At 50.1% G+C, this 19,351-nt stretch overlaps 2 long non-coding RNA genes across 2 annotated transcripts in view; both read right to left on the bottom strand.

The window, feature by feature from the left end:
* Window positions 1-7,479: 7,479 nt before the first annotated feature.
* LOC105495736 (uncharacterized) lies at window positions 7,480-12,835 on the bottom strand. Its single transcript, XR_011614037.1, has 3 exons — window positions 12,266-12,835; window positions 10,048-11,439; window positions 7,480-7,852 (listed from the first exon to the last, which is right to left on the bottom strand). It is a non-coding gene; the product is annotated as an uncharacterized lncRNA (long non-coding RNA).
* Window positions 12,836-13,662: 827 nt separating this feature from the next.
* The window catches only part of LOC105495735 (uncharacterized), a 30,874-nt gene continuing 25,185 nt past the window's right edge, over window positions 13,663-19,351 (bottom strand). Inside the window, exons 2-5 of the long non-coding RNA XR_011614038.1 lie at window positions 17,592-18,069; window positions 17,160-17,368; window positions 16,458-16,905; window positions 13,663-14,771 (exon numbers count right to left, since the gene is read on the bottom strand). This is a non-coding gene — a long non-coding RNA (uncharacterized lncRNA). The remainder of the gene's footprint in view (window positions 14,772-16,457; window positions 16,906-17,159; window positions 17,369-17,591; window positions 18,070-19,351) is intronic.

Genomic DNA, 19,351 nt, shown 5'->3' on the forward strand with positions numbered 1-19,351 from the left:
AAAACAACAGAACCACATATACCAGCCACAGGTACCACTTACCAACCGAGTGCTCAGGATGTGGGAAGCCCTGTCCGTGCATTAAGTGTGAATGGCCTGGAGACAACCCTATCCCCGCTTTGCAGATCAGGAGGTGGATCCCAAGTGTGATTGAAAGGACGGGACACACAGCCAGTGAGCTGCAGCCCGAAGATGTGACCCAGGTGTGCCAGCCACACACACACAAAGCAGCCTCTGTGACAAATGGCTGCTGGCATCTAGGTGACGCTCCCACATCCCATGTACTTGCTCCCTCTAGGCAGAGGAAGCTGGGCGCTGGCCCTTCATGATTATTCCACGGAGAGTCCATTTTATGGCTTTGGAAACTGAGGCCCCCAAGATGCTCAGAGAGGTTCGACTCCATCACTCCATATTTACTGAGCTCTTTTTCTGAAGATCAGTGAAGCTGAGACACACAGAGTCCTTCCTTCCTTCCTTCCTTTCTCTTTCTTTCTTTCTTTCTTTCTTTCTTTCTTTCCTTTTCTTTCTTTCTTTCCTTTTCTTTCTTTCTTTCTTCTTTCTTTCTTCTTTTTTTTCTTTTTTAGAGGAAGTTTCCCTCTTGTCACCCAGGCTGGAGTGCAATGGCTCGATCTCGGTTCATTGCAACCTCCACCTCCTGGGTTCAAGCAATTCTCCTGTCTCAGCCTCCCAAGTAGCTGGAATTCAGGTGTGTGCCACCGTGCCCAGCTAATTTTGGTAGTTTTAGTACAGATGGGGTTTCACCACGTTGGCCAGGCTGGTCTCCAACTCTCACTCTCAGGTGATCTGCCCACCTGGGCCTCCCGAAGTGCTGAAATTACAGACGTGAGCCACCGCACCTGGCCGAGTCCTTATTTTCAAGGTCATACAGGAAGGGTTTCAGGATAGTCCAGGCTGCCTTAACCTCCAGCCAGAATGAACGGGAGTTTGGGGATGACCAGAATCCAGCTGTTCCATACCCCACCCCACCTCCCACCTCAGGTGTGGACAGGAACCATCACATTTCCACGTTGCCTTCTTTGTCTCTGCCTCTACCCAACCTCCCCCACACCAGTACCCAGCCAGCCAAGGGACAGGCAGGCCGCCTCCTCACTCTGGACATGCTCCATGGGACGGTTACACTTCTGGGTGTAGTTGTCGTCCAGCCATATCTCCTGGGGCCTTCAAATGGGTTTGCTGGTGATTTAACGTGTATTCGTGTTCTATCAATACATGACGTTCTCAGGTCCACATTTCAGCGAAAAATAGTCCTGAGCATCTGGAAGGCAAAAAAAAAAAAAAAAAAATGCATATCTATCTATCTATCTATATATATATATATCATCGCTAAACCTCAATCTCTTGTCGTATTGGATTCTGTGACTTACAGTTCTCTCCTCCTCGCTGCACTTGAATATTAAATGTTGTCTTAATAGCTCACTCTTAATTATCTGTGAGTAATGTACTACGACCTGGAAATTAATGAAGGGAAGGGCCCAATCGAGAATATTTCCCACTCCTCTGAGTGCTGCGGGGCTGATGGGAGGGGAGAGATTTGCATATGATTTGCATGAGAAGCTGTAGGCAGAAAGAAGATGTATGAGCTCAAATGTGGGGGCTTACTGTGGACCCAGTCACTTTCCAGCACTTTCCAAAGCGAGAACTCCCTTCGACTTCTCACTCCTAGCTCCCAGCATTTGCCCACACTGATCCTTCTGCCAGGAATGCCCTTCCCAGCAGCTTCCTGTGTGTGGGAAAAGCATGATCATGACAACTACTACTTACGAAGGATATATATACGTACTTTTTTCATGTTTTTTTTTTGAGACAGGACCTGGCTCTGTTGCTCAAGCTGGGGTATACTGGTACAATCTCGGCTCGCTGCAACCTCTCCCTCTTGGGCTCCAGCGATCCTCCTGCCTCAGCCTCTCCAGTAGCTGGAACTACAAGCATATGCCAACACACCCAGCTAATTTTTGAATTTTTTGTAGAGATGGAGTTTCATAATGTTGCCCAGGCTGGTCTCGAACTCCTGAGCTCAAGTGATCCACCTGCCTCAGCCTCCCAAAGTGCTGGGATTACAGTCGTGAGCCACTGCGCCCAGCCATGAAGGACGATTTAACACAGACACATATACAATTGTGTCCACATACTTAACGAGTACCTATAAATACAAGTGCACATGCAGACACACACGTATTATATATTCACTATTTTTTAAAAACCTATTTTAGAAAAGCCTGTCAGTTCCTCAAAGAGTTAAACATAGAGTTCCTATTTGACCCAGCCACGCCCCTCCTAGGGTCATGCCCAAGAGAATGAAAACATGTAAACACACAAATGCTCACCCATGAATGTTCATAGCAGCATCATTCAGAAAGTGAATGGATAGATGAGATGTGATATATCTATCATAATGGAATATTATTCAGCCATAAAAAGAAATGAGGCATTGACACATGCCACGACGTGGAAGAACCTGGAAAACATTGTGCTAAGAAGCCAGATGCCACTGAGCATGGAGGTTCGCACCGATAATCCCAGCACTTTGGGAGGCCAAGGTGGGATCACTTGAACCCAGGAGTTCAAGAGCAGCCCGGACAACATGGCGAAATCTCATCTCTACAAATAATACCCAAAAAATGATCTGGGTGTGGTGGCACACACCTGTAGTCCCAGCAACCTGGGAGGCTGAGGTGGGAGAATGACCTGAGCCAGGGACGTCGAGGCTGCAGTGAGCTATGACCGTCCCACTTCACTCCAGCCTGAGTGACAGAGTAATACCTTGTCTCAAAAAAAAAGAAGCCAGACACAAATGGTCTCTTATTGTATGATTCCATTTATATGAAATATCCAGAATAAGAAAATCTGTAGAGACAGAAAGTATTAATGGATTAATGATTGCAGGGGGTAGGGGGTAATCGCTAATGTTACAGGATTTCTTTTGGGGGTGATGACAATGTTTTTGAATTTGACAGTGGTGATGGTTACACAACTCTTGACTATACTAAAAACCACTGAGGCCTGGCGCGGTGGCTCACGCCTGTAATCCCAACACTTTGGGAGGCCGAGGCCAGTGGATCACCTGAGGTCAGGGTTTGAGACCAGCCTGACCAACATGGTGAAACCCCGTCTCTACTAAAAATACAAAAACTTAGCCGAGCGTGGTGGCACGCACCTGTAATCTCAGCTACTCAGGAGACTGAGGCAGGAGAATCACTTGAACCTGGGGGGCAGAGGCTGCAGTGAGCCGAGGACCATGCCACTGTACTCCAGCCTGGGTGACAGAGACTCCATCTCAAAAAAAAAAAAAAAAAAAAATTGAATTGTACATTTCAAATGGGTGAATTGTATGTATGTAAATTACATCTCAATAAAGCAGTTACAAAAAAAAAAAAGTATACACTGTCCACCCAGGACTTGATACATGCTGTTCCCACTGACTGGAACACCCTTCCCCATCTTCCTTCCTCTGACCTCGTGTTGGCCATCCCCCAGGGGCTGAGAGGTAGAGCCTAGGGTGGGGCAGGAGGGACCTGCAGAGCAGTGTCCTACAGTCCCTCTGCACCCATGATGGGCTGTGTGACCCTCAGCAGGTGACTTTGTGTCCCTGAGCGTTAGTCTGAGCCTGGGGGGGCCGGTGTGATGTACCAAGGCAATGCTTGGTTCAGGCTCTGGCCTGACCTGGATGCCCAGTGAGTTGTGGTCATTGGGCCCCTCACATGGCATGACACTGAGGTCACAGGGAGGCTGAGCAAAGCAGAACACGGCCAGCCTGGCTTTGGCAGATGCCCTGGGATGTCACTGGGGCCGTGCAGGGCAGGCAGGCCCTAGCCAGGCCAGGGAAGGGATTTGCTGTTCCCATCTCCCTGCAGTGAGGGCAGGCGCTCCCTGACCCCCATCCACTATCTCCCTGATGCAAGGAGGCCTTGGCCTGTGGCCCAGCCAATGGACCCACCCACTGCGTGCTCCCTGGGAGAGAAGCCAGAGGGCTGGAGGGAGGGCCGGGTCCTGTCAGAACTGTGTGCCAGAGGCTGGACTTGCAGAGCCTCGGCAGAACTCCAGCCTCAGCCCCACAGCAGCCAGTGGCCTTTTAGGACGTGAATCCAGTCACGTCTCCCCCTTGCTTAAAACCCTCTGCTCACCTTTTACCATGGCCTTCAGGACCCTGTGCGTCCTGGCCCTGCCCAGCGATCTGACCCCGTCTCCTCTCACTCTTCCCCTTGCTCACACCAAGCAAGCCTCTAGGACTTCACCCTGGCCATTTCCTCTGGCCTTCCCACCGCTCCACATCCCTCAGGCCCCACCCCAGAGGTCACCTCTCAGAGAAACATCTCTCCCCACCCGCTTTGGAGCCCATTTTGCTCTTTTTTCTTTCCTTTTAGAGATGGGGTCTTGCTCTGCTGCACAAGCTGGAGTGCAGTGGCGCAATTATAGCTCACTGCAGCCTCGACCTCCCGGGCTCAAGCAATCCTCCCTCCTCAACTTCCTGAGTAGCTGAGGCTACAGGCCTATGCCACCACGCCTGGCTATTTTTTATTTATTTATTTTGTTTGTAGAGGTAAGGTCTCACCATGTTGCCCAGGCTGGTCTCAAACCCCTAGCCTCAAGCGATCCTCCCACCTCAGACTTCCAAAGTGCTGGGATTCCCACTCTGCTCTTCTCTGCCTCAATTCTGTCTTCATCTACAGATAGCACCCACCCATGAGTGTCCAATAAATGCACAAGGCAGGCAGCCTAGGTCCCGGCCCCAGGTCTGCCTCTGGTTCACTGGGAGACCCCGAACAGATCACACCTCCTCTCCACATGACAGTCCAGACCTTTGTGAAGCGGAGGAATCTCCTGTTTGATTCAAATTATAGGTGGCCCCTAACACCTAAAGCAGCGAGAGCTGCCGGATGTCAACCGTGGTGGTTCTGCTGCTGGAAAGGTGAAAGGTGGGGCATGGGCAGGGTTCTGCTCCATCATATTTTTATCATTCTTCCCGTTTTCCCCGGTGACTAATTCTTTGTTCATCAGAGTGAAAAGATTATTTGAAAAAAAAAATGCTAAGTTTCAACTGAGAATATAAGGTGAGATCATTTCTCAGGGTTCCTCCAGGTCTGGAAAATGCAACGGGGAGCTTCAGCAGAAGAGGGCAGGAGGGGCTCTTGGTTTTTTTTGCAAACCAAGAAGGAAACACGAGTGGGAGAGTTTGAGAGAGTGCAGTGGGCAGGTGGGGAGACACCAGCAGCTGTTCCCATACTGTAGTTCATTTATTTATTTATTTTTAATTTAATTTTTTTTTAAGATGGAGTCTCATTCTGTCACCAGGCTGGAGTGCAGTGGCACCATCTTGGCTCACTGCAACCTCTGCCTCCTGGGTTCAAGCAATTCTCCTGCCTCAGCCTCCTGAGTAGCTGGGATTACAGGCATGCGCCACCACACCCAGCTAATCTTTGTGTTTTTAGTATAGATGGCGTTTCACCATGTTGGCCAGGGTAGTCTCGAGCTCCTGACCTCAAGTGATCCACCCACCTCAGCCTCCCAAAGTGCTGGGATTACAGGCGTGAGTCACCGCACCCAGCCTCATCTTGGCCACTGGCTTCTGATTTCACTCATTCATTAATTCACTTAACTCATGTTCCTTGAGCTTTGCAAGGTTCTGGGAATCCAGCCAAGCACACAGCAGACAGGTCCTGGCCCTTGTGGAGCTGAGGGTCTGTGGTCACTAGCCCCAGGGGTCAAGGTTTCTCTGAGTGTGATGTGCTACTGGCCCCATATGGACCATGACAGTCACTCTCCTCGGTTCCCACTCTGCACCACTATTCACACAGCCTCCTATGATAGTCATCGCCCCATAAAGACTCAGGCCCATTAAAATCCTCAAATCTATCTGGGAGCTCCTGTCTGCCCAGTGCCCCATCTTGGATGACACCATTACACCTTGAGGGTGGTTACTGATCTTGTCTTTCTTTTGTTAAAAATTAACTCGAGGTTTTTTTTCTGATTGTATCAAAATAGTTAATTCATATTTTAGACAGTCTGGCAATGTAGGTATTTGCCTACATTACTAGCTGTGGAACATCAGGCAAGGTACTTCTCAAACCCTTAATATCGTCATCTGTGAAATGGGGACAGTCCTAGTACTCACATCACAGATTCATTGTAAGGAGTAAAAGAGACTCCAAATGTATGCATCTGGCACAAAAGAAGCTTAAAATAAATGCACTAAGATGAAGACCAAAAGAGACCTGTAGCCCGACATCAGGGACAAATCCAGACAACATCTTATAATAGGTTACTCTCTTCCAGAGATTTTTTTTCTCTGCACAGATTTAAAGAGAGAAAGAGATAGATGCAAAACAACAATTTTTCATGTAAATGGAGATCACACTGTAATTCTATTTTGTAATCCAGTTTTATTCTCATTTAACAGCCTGAACATTTGACCCACAAAATGATAATATTACCTTGAACCTATAAAGACCTTTCCATCTTTCCGTTACTTCAATGGAAACGCAAAGTTTTAGCAAACTGCCCTTCTGCTAGTTATACATAAGAAAGTGTATTTCCCTATGTCTATAAGTCCTCTTCTAAGACCTGATTTTACGGCTGAACTGAATTTCAGCCTGTAGCTAGACCTTAATTGATTCAAGCAATGTAAGTAAAAATAAGTGGTAATAAGCAAAAACAAACAGCAAAATAAGTAACAATGGTTATTACCAGAGTGCTGTAACAGCGTTGGTTAGGTTGTTTGTTTCTAGTTATTTGCTATAAGCAATGCTGTCATGGACATCCTTGTTGATAAAATCTTTGTCCATAAGAAACAAATTATTTAGGATTTCTAAAGGAATTCATCCCCAAAACAGAGACTACGAATAAGCTTTCCCAAATGTTGTTGCCCTTTGTGATATGCCCATAGAGAAAAGACCAAGACATGTTGGGCATTTTTTGAGTGTTAAGTGTTATGCTAGGCATTTGGCCAAGGCATTGAATCTCCAGGCAGTGGCTTACACTTGGAATCCCAGCACTTAGGAGGCCAAGGTAGGAGGATTGCTTGAGGGCAGCAGTTTGAGATTAGCCTGGGTCACATAGTGAGATGAAGCCCCATCTCTACAAAAAAAGATTAAAGAAAAATTAGCCAGGCTTGGTGACACACATCTGTAATACCAGCTACTCAGGAAGCTGAGGTGGGAGGATCACTTGAGCCTGAGAGTTTAGGGCTACAGCAAGCTATGATTGCACCACTGCACTCCAGCCTGAGTGACAGAACGAGACCCTGTCTCTTAAAAAAGAAAAAAAAGAAAAAGAAAAAAAAATCTCTATAATAATCCCTTCATTTTTTTTTTTTTTGTTACTTCAATGGATATGCAAAATTTTAGCAAACCATTCTGCTACTTATGTGTGAGAAAGCCTATCTCCCCACACCATCACCAACACTGGGCATTATGATTTGTATCAGTCAGCTATTGCCATGTAATAAACCACCACAAAACTCAATGACTTAAAACAGTAAGCATTTATTATTGCTCATGCATCTACAGGTCAGGTAGCTTGTTTTTCTGATCTGTCAGTCTTACTTGTGCATCTCTGGCTGGTTTTGCTGATTATTATAGGGCTCTCTCAAATGTCCAGAGCTTGGCTCTACTCCACATGGTCTCTCATCCTCCAGGAAGCCAGCCCAGGCTTGTTCCATGGCAGCAGCAGAATTTCAAGATAGCAAATGGAAACTGCAAGTCCGTTATGGCCGAGGTTCAGAACAGGTACAGAATCACATCATCACATCCACCACATTCTATTGGCCAAAATATGTCACATGACTGAGGCTTGAGTCAAGGAGTGGGAAACAGACTCTATCTCTTGATAGGAGGAACTGCAAAGCCACATTGCAAAGCATACAGATATAGAGAAGGGAAGCACATTAAGAACATTTTTGCAACCAATCTATCACGTAATTTTTTAATTTTTATTTTTTAATTCGATTTTTAAAGTTTTTGCCAATTTTCTGACTTCAGAAAATGTTTTAATGTGTATTCTTGGATTATACCCTGCTTCCCTTCCCTCTGTTTATTGGCCACTCATGAATTGACTCCTTGCACCCAAACACTAATCTTTATATTCACCCTGGCCCACACTCCGCCTGGAAGTCCAACCCGTGCTCCTTCTGGAAGCCAGCCATCACCCCCACCCGTCAGCTCCTCCTTCCCATAATGAATAGCCCAGGAGCCTGCAGGAGAGAGAGCCATGGCCGACCACCACCAGCACTTCCCCCGGGGAAGCCCATGATAACACCATCCATCACTGCCACCCTCGGTGGCTGGGCGCCCCCGGCCCGGCCAAGGAGGAGAGGAAACACTGCCCACAGCTCAGTGGAGCCCTTAATGATTACGTCAAGTGGCAAGCCATTTATTAGTCTCCTTAGCGGCCAAAAAAAATAAGGCCTGAGAAGCCAGCAAGCACATCAGGGGACTGTGGTTTTATTTTTTATAACCGCTTCAAGCCTCAGACACCAAGGGGAATGTGGGTCAGGAAGGGAGGCAAGGCTTGGGGGCTGGGGAAGCAGGAGTTCTGAGCCAGTCTCTGCAAAGGGACTGTGGGCACAGAGGGTTTGCGCGGCCCATCCAAGGTCACACAGCTCCCAGGCCAGCGTCCTCCCTCAGAGTCATGATGTGCCTTCCACTGCACCTGTATTAACAGCTCCTGCATTTTACCATCAATTGCTTTGAACCCTTTTTTGGAGATTGGTGAATAAAAATTAGATATGAGCAGGCATTGGAAGGCGGTGTGGAATATAGGGCGCTCTGGAATTGGAGTGAGAATACCGGGATATTTCACTTCTCTGAGCTTCAGTTTTCTCCTATGCAGAATAGGCATGATCGGGGCCAGCTTTATGGCTGTGAGATCTCTGCAGTTGCACAGACCCCAGCTCTCAGAAAAGCTCCAAGCTGGGTTTACGTTTCGCTGTTGCTGTCTTGAAATTCTTTTTTTTTTTTTTTTTCTTGTGACAAAGAATTGCTCTGTTGCCCAAGCTAGAATGCAGTGGTGCAGTCTCAGCTCACTGCAACTTCTGCCTTGCAGCTTCAAGTGATTCTCCTGCCTCAGCCTCCCAAGTAACTGGGATTACAGGCATATGCCACCACACCCAGCTAATTTTTGTATTTTTAGTAGAGACAAGGTTTCACCATGTTGGCCAGGCTGGTCTCAAACTCCTGACCTCATGTGATCTGCCCACCTCAGCCTCCCAAAGTGCTGGGATTACAGATGTGAGCCACCGTGCCTAGCCACCATCTTGAAATTCTTAATTTTCGCACCTATGTGTGTTTTAAGTGAAGCCCAGTGGGGCAGTGGAGCACACAGGTGAACAGAAGAGATGCACGGAAGAAGAGCAAACATTTCCTATTTTAGTACTTTTACCGCACATTTTTTCTGCTTTTTATACAGGGAGGACTGCAGTTTTGTTTTACACGGCACCCTGCAAATTGTGTTGCCACCCTAAGCATGATGATATCTCCCGGACCAGGCTGGGCACCTCGGAGACTCTCAGAGAGTGGCTCGCCCCACCAGTCAGGGGCTCCATCTCTTCCTTTGTAGGTTCCTCTCCTCCATCGGAACCCAGGACTGTTCTCCTGGATGACACCCCTGCTCTTCCTGCCACATCCAGACAGGCTCCACGCCCCTCCTTTTCACCTCCTTCTTGTCCCTGCCTCCATTTCCACTTTAGTTTCATCGCCCCAGGATTGCTCACCTAGAATGCCTGCCTTCTGCTGGAACTTTCCAGCTTCTACCCTGCCCTGCCCCCACCCACTCTCTTTACAGGGCCAGGCCCTGGTTCCCCAAGCTTCCACATGGGGCCACAACACCCCACTCTGGGCTCTAGACGTTACCTACCAACCACTGGCTAGTGGTTCCCATGTTCCACATGTCCTTCATTCCCCATGCCTTCCTAACAACTCCTGTTTATTGAGCGCCTACTGTGTGCCAGGACTCATGATAAGCATCTTGCATGAATGAACTCATTTCATCCTCATAAGACCCTTATGGCATAAACACTGAATATCTTCAACTTACAGGTAAGGAAACAGAGGCACAGAGTAGTTGATTCGCTTGCTCTAAGTCACACAGCAAGTGCCAGAGAGGGCTTGGGTCCCAGCAGACTGGTACCCATACTCTTAACCGCCACAGAACTTCTCCTCCATACTTTTGTCCAAGTCAGGGCTTTCTCTAGGAATGTTCTTCCCTGATGGACATAGTCCACTCTTCAGACTCCAGAAATATTTGCCAAGTCAGTGAGTGACCAGATGATTTTGTCCCTCACTTGCTGTGCGGCTTTGAGTGAGTCACTTCCCCTCTCTGGGCTTCCATTTCCTCTTGCATCCAAAGAGAGTGAGCTGAGACCCACTCAGTGAGCAAAGTGAGGCTTCAGACCCGCTGGGATTGGCTGCAGCTGCTGTGAGACAGCGAGAAAGAGGGAGGCGCCCCATGGGGCCCAAGTTATATCTGGGCTATGACTAAGCGTGCCCAGCCCTAGACCATCTGTCTGTCCACATCCGTCACTGTGAGGAGGGGCCAGGGGCCCATGTCCCTTAGCTCCAGACCCACATGACACCTCCTCTCAAAAGGGCAGAGCCCGTCCTGGAACTGGGTGGCACACGATGCCTACTCCTCCTGCACTCGACCGCCTCACCCCTGCACTGCAGGACTCATACCCTTCCTTCCTGGGCAGAAACAGCCCGGAGGAGCCTAGGCTGATCCCAGCGTACCCTCGGCCATGACCTTGGGAAAATCCTTTGTGCAGCCAGCAAGCAGATAGCCACTGTCCCACTGATCCGAATAACCGATGTCAGGCTCTGTGCAGATCGTCTCCTTGAACTTGCCCAACAACACTGTGAGGGGGTGGTCCTATTAGATCCATTTTACAGAGGGGCAAACTGAGACATGGAGAGGCTCAGGAGCAGCCCAAGATCACACAGCCCCAGGTAGTAGCTGCCTGGCCCCAGAGGCTGTGGGTTTGAATCACTGGGCATTACTGCCTGCCTGTGCCAGGCACCCAGGGGCATGGGGACAGCAGTGACCAAGGGTGAACTCAACGCCCACCCTGGTGAGGCTTCCATGAGCAAATGCGTGCGTTCAACGGACCACCTGTCATTCTTGCTTGCCACATCAAAGGGCTCATCCTGTGATCCCAGCCTCGTTCTGCTCCACCCCCTCAATGCTTGGCAAACACCCGACTGCATCACTCCTTCCAAGGTCAAGCTGTGTGGACCCTGGGCAAGTCACTTGACCTCTCTGGGCTGCCTTTTTCTTAGTCATCAATAAGCGTTGCAAGTACAATCGGCCACATGACTTACGTGACTGGAACCTCCAAACTATCCATAGAGGTTGACAGATGATCCCCATCATTCAAATGAGGAAACTGAGGCTCAGAGAGGAGGGAACTGCTTGCCCAATGTCAGGAAGTGCCTTAAGGGGATGGCAGAGGATGTGGGTGTCCATGGGGGCATAGGTGCTTCCTGCCCAGAGCCAGGGGGCTGGGATCAGCCAGGAGGGAGGGATGGTAACCCCTCCCCTTCCCCAGCCTGCTTCTCCCTGCCCCCTTCCCCACCTTCCCCCTTCCCCCTTCCCTCTCCTGAGGTCTCCAAACAAAGCTGCCTTTATCTGAACTGTAGCTGCATTCCTCAGTGACACATGAGGACAAAGGCAGGGGCCACCGGCAGCGACAGGAAAGCCCTACCGCCCCAAGCCAGTTTACAGCCTTCCCACGCCCCGCCCCCACCCGCAGGGCCTCCCCGGGGCCTCCAAGCCCGGCCCAGGGGAGCTCTGGGAGGAAGTTTCCCCAGGACCCTGCCTCTCTTCCCCCACCTGCAGGGCCTCCCCAGGGCCTCCAGGCCTGGCCCAGGGGAGATCTGGGAGGAAGTTTTCCCCAGGACCCTGCCTCTCTTGCCCCACTGGAGCCTGGCTGTTTGTCCTGGGGAGGACGTTGAGCTTCCGCAGCCTGGATCCAACCCCAGCTCCGCCCTGGGCCCCATACACACTGCAGGGTCTAGGTGAGTCTCGGAATCTCCAGGCCTCTGTTTCCGTCTGTAAAACGGGAGTAGACTTCCGGAGGGGCTTAGTGAGATCATGCAGGAGGCAACTGGGCACTTCAAGAAGGCCACCATGATTGTTGATGGTGGTACTCTTATCGGTTTTCCATTTCTAGCCATTTCTGAGCTTCTTTCAGTTCCTCAGAGTGCTGCTGTCACCCCAGAGGATTGCACATGCTGATCCCTCTACTGGGAACACTTACCATCCCTTGGTTCCTTCCCTGCAGGTGTCTCCTAAATATCCCCTCCTCCAGGCAGCCTGCCCAGATAGCTCCTGCCTCAGGCTGATTTAGGAACCTTCTATGGGCTCCTCTATGGCTTGTGCATCCCCATCACACAACGTCTTGAGTGAACACTGCCTGGGGATCACTGACAGTGACCAGGAGAGATGGGGAGAAGGAGAAAGAAAGGAAGTGAGGCTGAGCACCTACTGTGTGCCAGACCTGTGCTAAGCATTTCTCTCTCATCCAGGGTGTTGGGAACCCTCCCAACCACCCTCCAAAGCCAGCTTCATCATTCCATTTAAAACATAAGGAAGCTGAGGCATGCGCCTGAGACTCAAGCCCAGGTCTGTGAAATTCCAGAGCCTGGAGTGAACACTGCCTGTTGATGGCGGTCATCCCACCAGGCTCAGAACCCCTTAAGGACAAAACCAGGGTGATTTTGTTCTCTGCTGTGTCCTCATTGCCTGGAACTGGGCCTGGCCTCACTCACCCATTGCTGGTGGGATGGGTTGGTGGGTGAAGTAGCAATTGGGTGCACAGGGCCCTTTTTTTTTTGTCTTGCTAGACCAGGGAGGGAAGGAGGAAGGGAGGGAGGGAGGGAGGGAGGAAGGGAGGGAGGGAGGGAGGGAGGGGAGAGAAAGAGAGGGAGAGAGGAAGGGAGGGAGGGGAGAGGAAGGGAGGGAGGGGAGAGGAAGAGAGGGAGAGAGGGAGGGTGGGAGGGAAGAAGAAAGAAAGGGAGGGTGGAGGGAGGGAATGAGTAAGAAAGGAAGGAAGGAGGGAGGGAGGGAATGAGTAAGAAAGGAAGGAAGGATGGAGGGAGGGAAGGAAGGGAGGAAGAAAGAAAGACAGGAAGAAGGGAGAAAGGAAGGGAGGGAGGGAGAGAGAGAGGGAAGGAAGGGAGGGAGGGAGGGAAGGGGAGGGGAGGGGAAGGAAGGGGAAGAGTGGGGAGGGAAGATGAAGTCCCTGGGAGTGGGTTAGGGGAGAGAATAAGAAGGGGCTGGGCACAGTGGCTCATGCCTGTAATCCCAGCACTTTGGGAGGCTGAGGCGGGCAGATCATGAGGTCAGGAGATCTAGACCATCCTGGCTAACACGGTGAAACCCCATCTCTACTAAAAATACAAAAAATTAGCCGGGCGTGGTGGCAGGCGCCTGTAGTCCCAGCTACTTGGGAGGCTGAGGCAGGAGAATGACATGAACCCAGGAGGCGGAGCTTGCAGTGAACCGAGATCGCGCCACTGCACCCCGGACTGGGCAACAGAGCAAGACTCCGTCTCAAAAAAAAAAGAAAAGAAAAAAAGAAAAAAAAGAAGAAGAAATAGGGGTTTCTGAAGCCAGACTGGCCTCCTAATCCCAGGTCATCCCTCACTAGGGGTGGAGGCTAGGGCTGCAAGAACAGGATAAGGCCTCAGAGGTTCAAAAAAGTAAGAAATGCAGTAGCCTCTCCCCTCCCCTCCCCTCTCCACCCTGGCCCAGTTCTCCCAGAAGAATGAGCCCTGTTCTGACAGCCAGGGCCTCCAAACAGATCCACACAGTTTGGTGTTCAGATATCACTAATGACCCACTCACCTCATTTCCATGTTTGTCCCTGGAGCACCTACTGTGAACCAGGCAGGATAGAAAGCACACAGAAAGGGGAAACTGAGTCCAGTTCCCCAAGAGCTCACAACCTGGATCCACAGCAAGAGAAAGTGTTCTTGAGATGATCTGGCCAGACCAGAGAAAGCCAGATATTTGCCCAACATTGCACAGCAAAGTCCAGAAAAGTGAGAATTGGGACCCAGGGTTCTAGACTCCTGGCCCAGTGCTCCTCTTTCTATAGCATATGTTCAGGGGATAGTAGAAGGTCAGGTGACTGTGACCAGGAGAGATGAGGAGAAGGAGAAAGAAAGGAAGTGGGGCTGAGCACCTACTGTGTGCCAGACCTGTGCTAAGCATTTCTCTCTCATCCAGGGTGTTGGGAACCCTCCCAACCACCCTCCAAAGCCAGCTTTATCATTCCATTTAAAACATAAGGAAGCTGAGGCATGCGCCTGAGACTCAAGCCCAGGTCTGTGAAATTCCAGAGCCGGGTCTTCCGACAAGCAGAGGTTGTCCTATGAATTTGTTCACATAGGCCCAGACCCAAGACTGCTAGGCTCTAGTTCATGGGAGGTGCAAAATTAATGTCAAAGGAAACAGTTTCTGGCCAGACACAGTGGCTCGCGCCTATAATCTCAGTGCTTTCGGAGGCCGAGGGGGGAGAATCGCTTGAGCCCAGGAGTTTGAGACCAGCCTGGGCCACATGGCGAAACCTCATCTCTACAAAAACTTTTTAAAAATTAAACAGGCATGGTGGCACATGCCTATAGCCTCAGCTATTCGGGAGGCTGAGGCAGGAGGATCGTCTGAGCCCAGGAACTGGAGACTGCATGAGCTAGGATGGCACCACTGCACACTCCAATCTCGCTCTGTCACTCCAGCTAGGTGGGAGAGCGAGACCCCATCTAAAAAAAAAAAAAAAAAAAAAATTAAAGGAAGAGAAGGGAAGAGGGAAAGATTCCTTCCCTGAAGCTGTTCTCAATGTCAAGGTGGGTGAAAATACCTTCGCACGGGACAAACACCCAAACAATTCTAGTGTCACCTAGATGCAGGAAGCCTGAGTTTCCTCCTGGGATTCAGTGTCTGTTCTTGAGTGTCACCACGCCCAGCCTAGGCACCCAGGTCCCTCTGTCCCTTCAGCATCCCCAGCCCAGGGACGGTACCCAGCCTGGCTCCAGCTTAGAGGGGTGGCTCTGGGGAGGCTGGTGTCCTTTCAGCTGGACATAAAGGCTGTGTCTAAAAACAAACGACTTCTAGGGCAGAGGGCAGGGAAGTGGTTCCAGCAGGGTGTTTGAGCGGCACGCCGGCCATTCAATCAGACCCGCGGGGCTGTGAGGGGAGCGGCAGAGAATCAATCATGGGCCGTGTGTGTTTGCAAAAGGACGTGTGTGGCCGTGACAGCAGCGGGAGCCCCAGGGGAAGCTCCCTGGGGACACGTGTCCACCACCTGGGCTCCCGTGCCTGCTGAACTCTGGGAGGCAGTGGCTGCTAAAATGCAGATTCCTAGGCCCTAGACCATCATCCCGAAGCCAAACTGCGAGAGTCGGGCCCAGGACTCCAGAGTTTCTTTGAGGGTCTCCCAGACACTTCTGGTGAGCAGCCAGGCTTGGGAACTCCTGGGCAGCCCACCCAGCCCCAGGTAAGGTCCTGAGGGTAGAATGTGAGGAGTGGGAAGTGGGGGGCCAAGGCAGGATCCATCGTGGGAGGAGCTGGAGCTTTGCAGTCAGACCTGGCTCTGTCTGTTTCCATAACATTCTATACTGCCCAGCTGCAAACTCCAGCCACCGGGTTCTAGGCTCATTCTATCTCCACCCCTTCCTCCCTCTCTCTCCTGCCCTCCCTCCCTCTCCCCACTCCTTCTTTCTCTCTCTATTGCTTTCTCTCTTTTTCTTTCTCCGTCTCTCTCTCTCCCTTTTCCCCTCTTTTCCTCTTCCTCCCTTTCCCTCTATCTCTTTCTCTCTCCCTCTGTCTCTCTCACTCCCTTTCCCTCTTCCTCACTCTCCCCTTCTGTTACTTTCTCTCTCCCTTTCTCTCTCTCCCCCCATTTCTCTCCCTCTCCCTTTTCCCTCTCTCCCTTTCTCTCTTTCTCTTTCCCTTTCTCTCTCTTCCCCCTTTCTCTCTTCCTCTCTCTGTCTGTCTCCCTTTCTCTCTTCCTTTCTCCTTCCTTCTTTCTCTTTCTCTCTCTTTCCCATACGCTTCTCTCTTCCTCTCTCTCTTTCTCTGACTCCTTTTCTTTCTCTCTCTTCCTTTCTCCTATCCCATTCTCTCTACTTCTGTCTCTCTTTGCCCCAAACACAGCATCTGGCACCTAGTAGGCACTCAACAAATATTTGCCAAGTGGAGAGCCCTCTGCTCTCTCTCCTGCCCCTGGGTGTCTGCCTGTCCTTCAGGTCCCCTCGCCTTTCATTCTTGCTCTCTTTGTGTCTCTAGTGCCTCTGAATCCATCTGCAGTGGCTGGAACCCCATTCTCCAAATGTTCACCCCAGCATTCTGAGGCCAGGACTGGGCTGCTTTACACTTCAGAAAGGCATGTTGGGGCTGGGAGAAAGCAGACCTGCCATCTGGAAAAGCTGCCCCAGGCCTGTCCCCACCTGAAGCCACGGTGCGCTGCATGCACCTCAGCCTTGCATCTTGCAGCGTGTCTGCAATCTTCATTCCCAACAACATTCCTTCCTGAGCCTGGTAATCCCCGCCCTCTTCTGTAGCACCAGGTACCCTAGCAGAGCCCCTGTGTCCCGTGTCTGTCCAGTGCCTGCAAAAAGAGAACCATGGGACAAAACCCCCATTGCACAGATGAGGAGGCCAGCCAGAGAAGGGAGCATTGACCTGGGTCACCCGAGAGTCGATGGCAGGCCTTACCACCTGCATTGTGTGGTGTTTTGATCTCCCGGAGGGCAGCTTACAATCCCAGACTCTCCAAGCGACAGAGAGGGCCCGTTCTGTCCAAGTCCACATGTCCCCCAATTTACAGATGAGGATGCTGAGGTCTGGAAAGATGAGGTGACTTTCCAGATGGCTCAAAGAGGAGCAATGAAGTGACTGGGGAGGAATGACCGGTTAATCAAGAGGTAAGAGTTTTCCACGCTGGTCTCACATCATACATGAATTTAATTTAACTGAGTTAAAGTCTACTTAACTAAACACATTTGCCCCTCACACCCCAAAGGGGAGACGAAGGTGTCTGTTCCAAGCCAAGCCCTCCCGTCGGGTCCCACATGTCTCTGAGTAGGAGCACCTGGTTCCTCCCTCTGCCTGTGAGTGTCCCACCCCCCGTGTGACCCCTAAACACAAACCTTTACTGTATCTGGAGCTTGACAGGAGAAACAGCGATCTGTCCTAATGCAGGAGGAAAAGCTGGCTGTGCTGAATTTATTGAGAAATGGTGGTTGGCTCCAACATGACGGCTTCCCAAGGAATTTTCAAGGGCATTTTGATTCTCAGTGATTTTCCCCTTACGCACCTGTCCTCTGCATAAGGTGCAATCCCACTGGCTCTCCAGCAACTAGAAAAGAAACAAGAGACCTGATATTTTTAAATCTTTTTACCAAAGTATAAACCACATGCACAAAAATGCACATATTTTAAGGGTACAGCCCAACAAATGGTCACCAAGTGAACACACCCCAATAACCAACCCCCAGAGGTCCCCCTTGTTCCTCCTCCTATTTAATACCCCCTCAAAGGTAACCACTACCCTAACTTATCTCTCCATAGGTTACTCTCACCTATTCTTGTACTTTCGGTATAAATGGCATGTTGTAGGATGCACTCTGCCTGTTGAGCTTCCTTCACACAGCATAGTATCTGTGAGGTTCATCCACGTTGTCTTGTGTAGCAGTAGTTTATTTATTCTCCTTCATGTTTGTCATTCCGTGTGTGGCTATACCACAACTCATTTATCCATTTTACTGTTGATGATGTATCCATTAGTTATTGTTGGGGAACAAAGCCTCCCATAGCTTGGTGGCTTAAAACAGCAACCGTTTATTTAGCACATGCTTCCAGAAGTAGATTTGGACAGGGATCAGCCTGGTGGTTCTTCTGTTCTGGGCTGGGCTTGGCTGATCTTGGCTGGGTTTGCTATGTGTCTGCCTTCCACAGCTAGGGCTGGCTAGTCTCAGATGAAGCCAACTCTGAAAATTCATCTGTGCTCCACCCATCACTCATCCTCCAGCAGGTTAGCCTGGACTTTTCACACAGCAACTGCAAGTTCCAAGAGAGCAAAAGGCCTCTTAAAACCTAGGCTTGGTACTGGTGCATGTTGCTTCCACCACACTCTATTGGCCACAGCAAATCACATGACCAACATAGATTCAAGGGAGAAGAAATAGACTCTGCCTTCTAATGGGATGGGCTGCAGAGAACTGTGACTATTATTGCAATCTGCCAAGATAAGCATTTCCAGTTTTCAGCCAAGAGAAATAATTCTACTGAGAACATTCTAGTATATATCTTCCAATGACCAGAAGGGCATACTTCTAATGGGGATGTTCCTAGGAGTAGAGCTGCTGGGTTAGAGGAAATGCCTTCGTTCTCATATGGGCCCCATAGAGGCCTATTTGTTGGAAAGAACAGAAGCTGCTGTGAGATTTGCTATCTTAAGGAATTACTCCCAAAGGGGCATGCACAGATTTTGAAGCCCCTCTCACCCCCAGACAAGCCCCTCCTTCAAGCAAAAACTTCCCTTTCCCCTTCTGTGCCAGGTGGAATATTATCCTCCCAAAATTTATCAACCTGGATCCTCAGAATGTGACTCTATTTGGAAATAGGGTCTCTGCAGCTGTAATCAAGATGAGGTCATACTGGTTAGAGTGGGTCCTTATCTAGTGATTTGTGACTTTATAGGAGATAAGGGAGAGAGATTTGGATACAGAGACACAGACCTTCAAGGAAAAGGCCATGTGACCACGGAGGCAGAGACTGGAGTGATGCATCTAGAAGCCAAGGACCACCAAGGATTGCAGAAACCATGAGAAGCTGAAAGAGACAGGCAAGGATTCTCTCCTAGAGCCTTCAGAAAGAGCATAGCCCTGCAGACATCTTGATTTCAGACTTCAAGCCTCCAGAACCATGATCGAATAAATTTCTGTTGTCTCACACCCCTTCCATGTGTGGTACTTTATTATAGCAACCCTGGGAAACCAATACACCCTCCTACCATCCTGTTGTTCTGTCCTCTGGTCCAGAGCGGGAGCAAAGGGCAAGTTTCCCTGTGCCCCTTGTAATTGACCTTTTCATGCCATTTCGTCCCAAGGGTCACACGCGTACACACGTTACTGAGAAGATTTATCCCAAAGCACGTACAGGGCGCTGGCCCGCGCAAACACTTGCCTGCTGGTTTACAGTGATTTACTCGCAGATTACCCTCTGATGGAGGGGGCCCCAGCCTACGCGCCTCTCTCGTATATCAAAAAGGAAATCCTGAAGACATCCCTATAAACGCAGCAGGGAGGAGAACCTGCCGACGCCGTAAACTTACACGATG

Source organism: Macaca nemestrina, chromosome 15, assembly GCF_043159975.1.
Source record: "Macaca nemestrina isolate mMacNem1 chromosome 15, mMacNem.hap1, whole genome shotgun sequence".
Classification (NCBI taxonomy): Eukaryota; Metazoa; Chordata; class Mammalia; order Primates; family Cercopithecidae; genus Macaca; species Macaca nemestrina.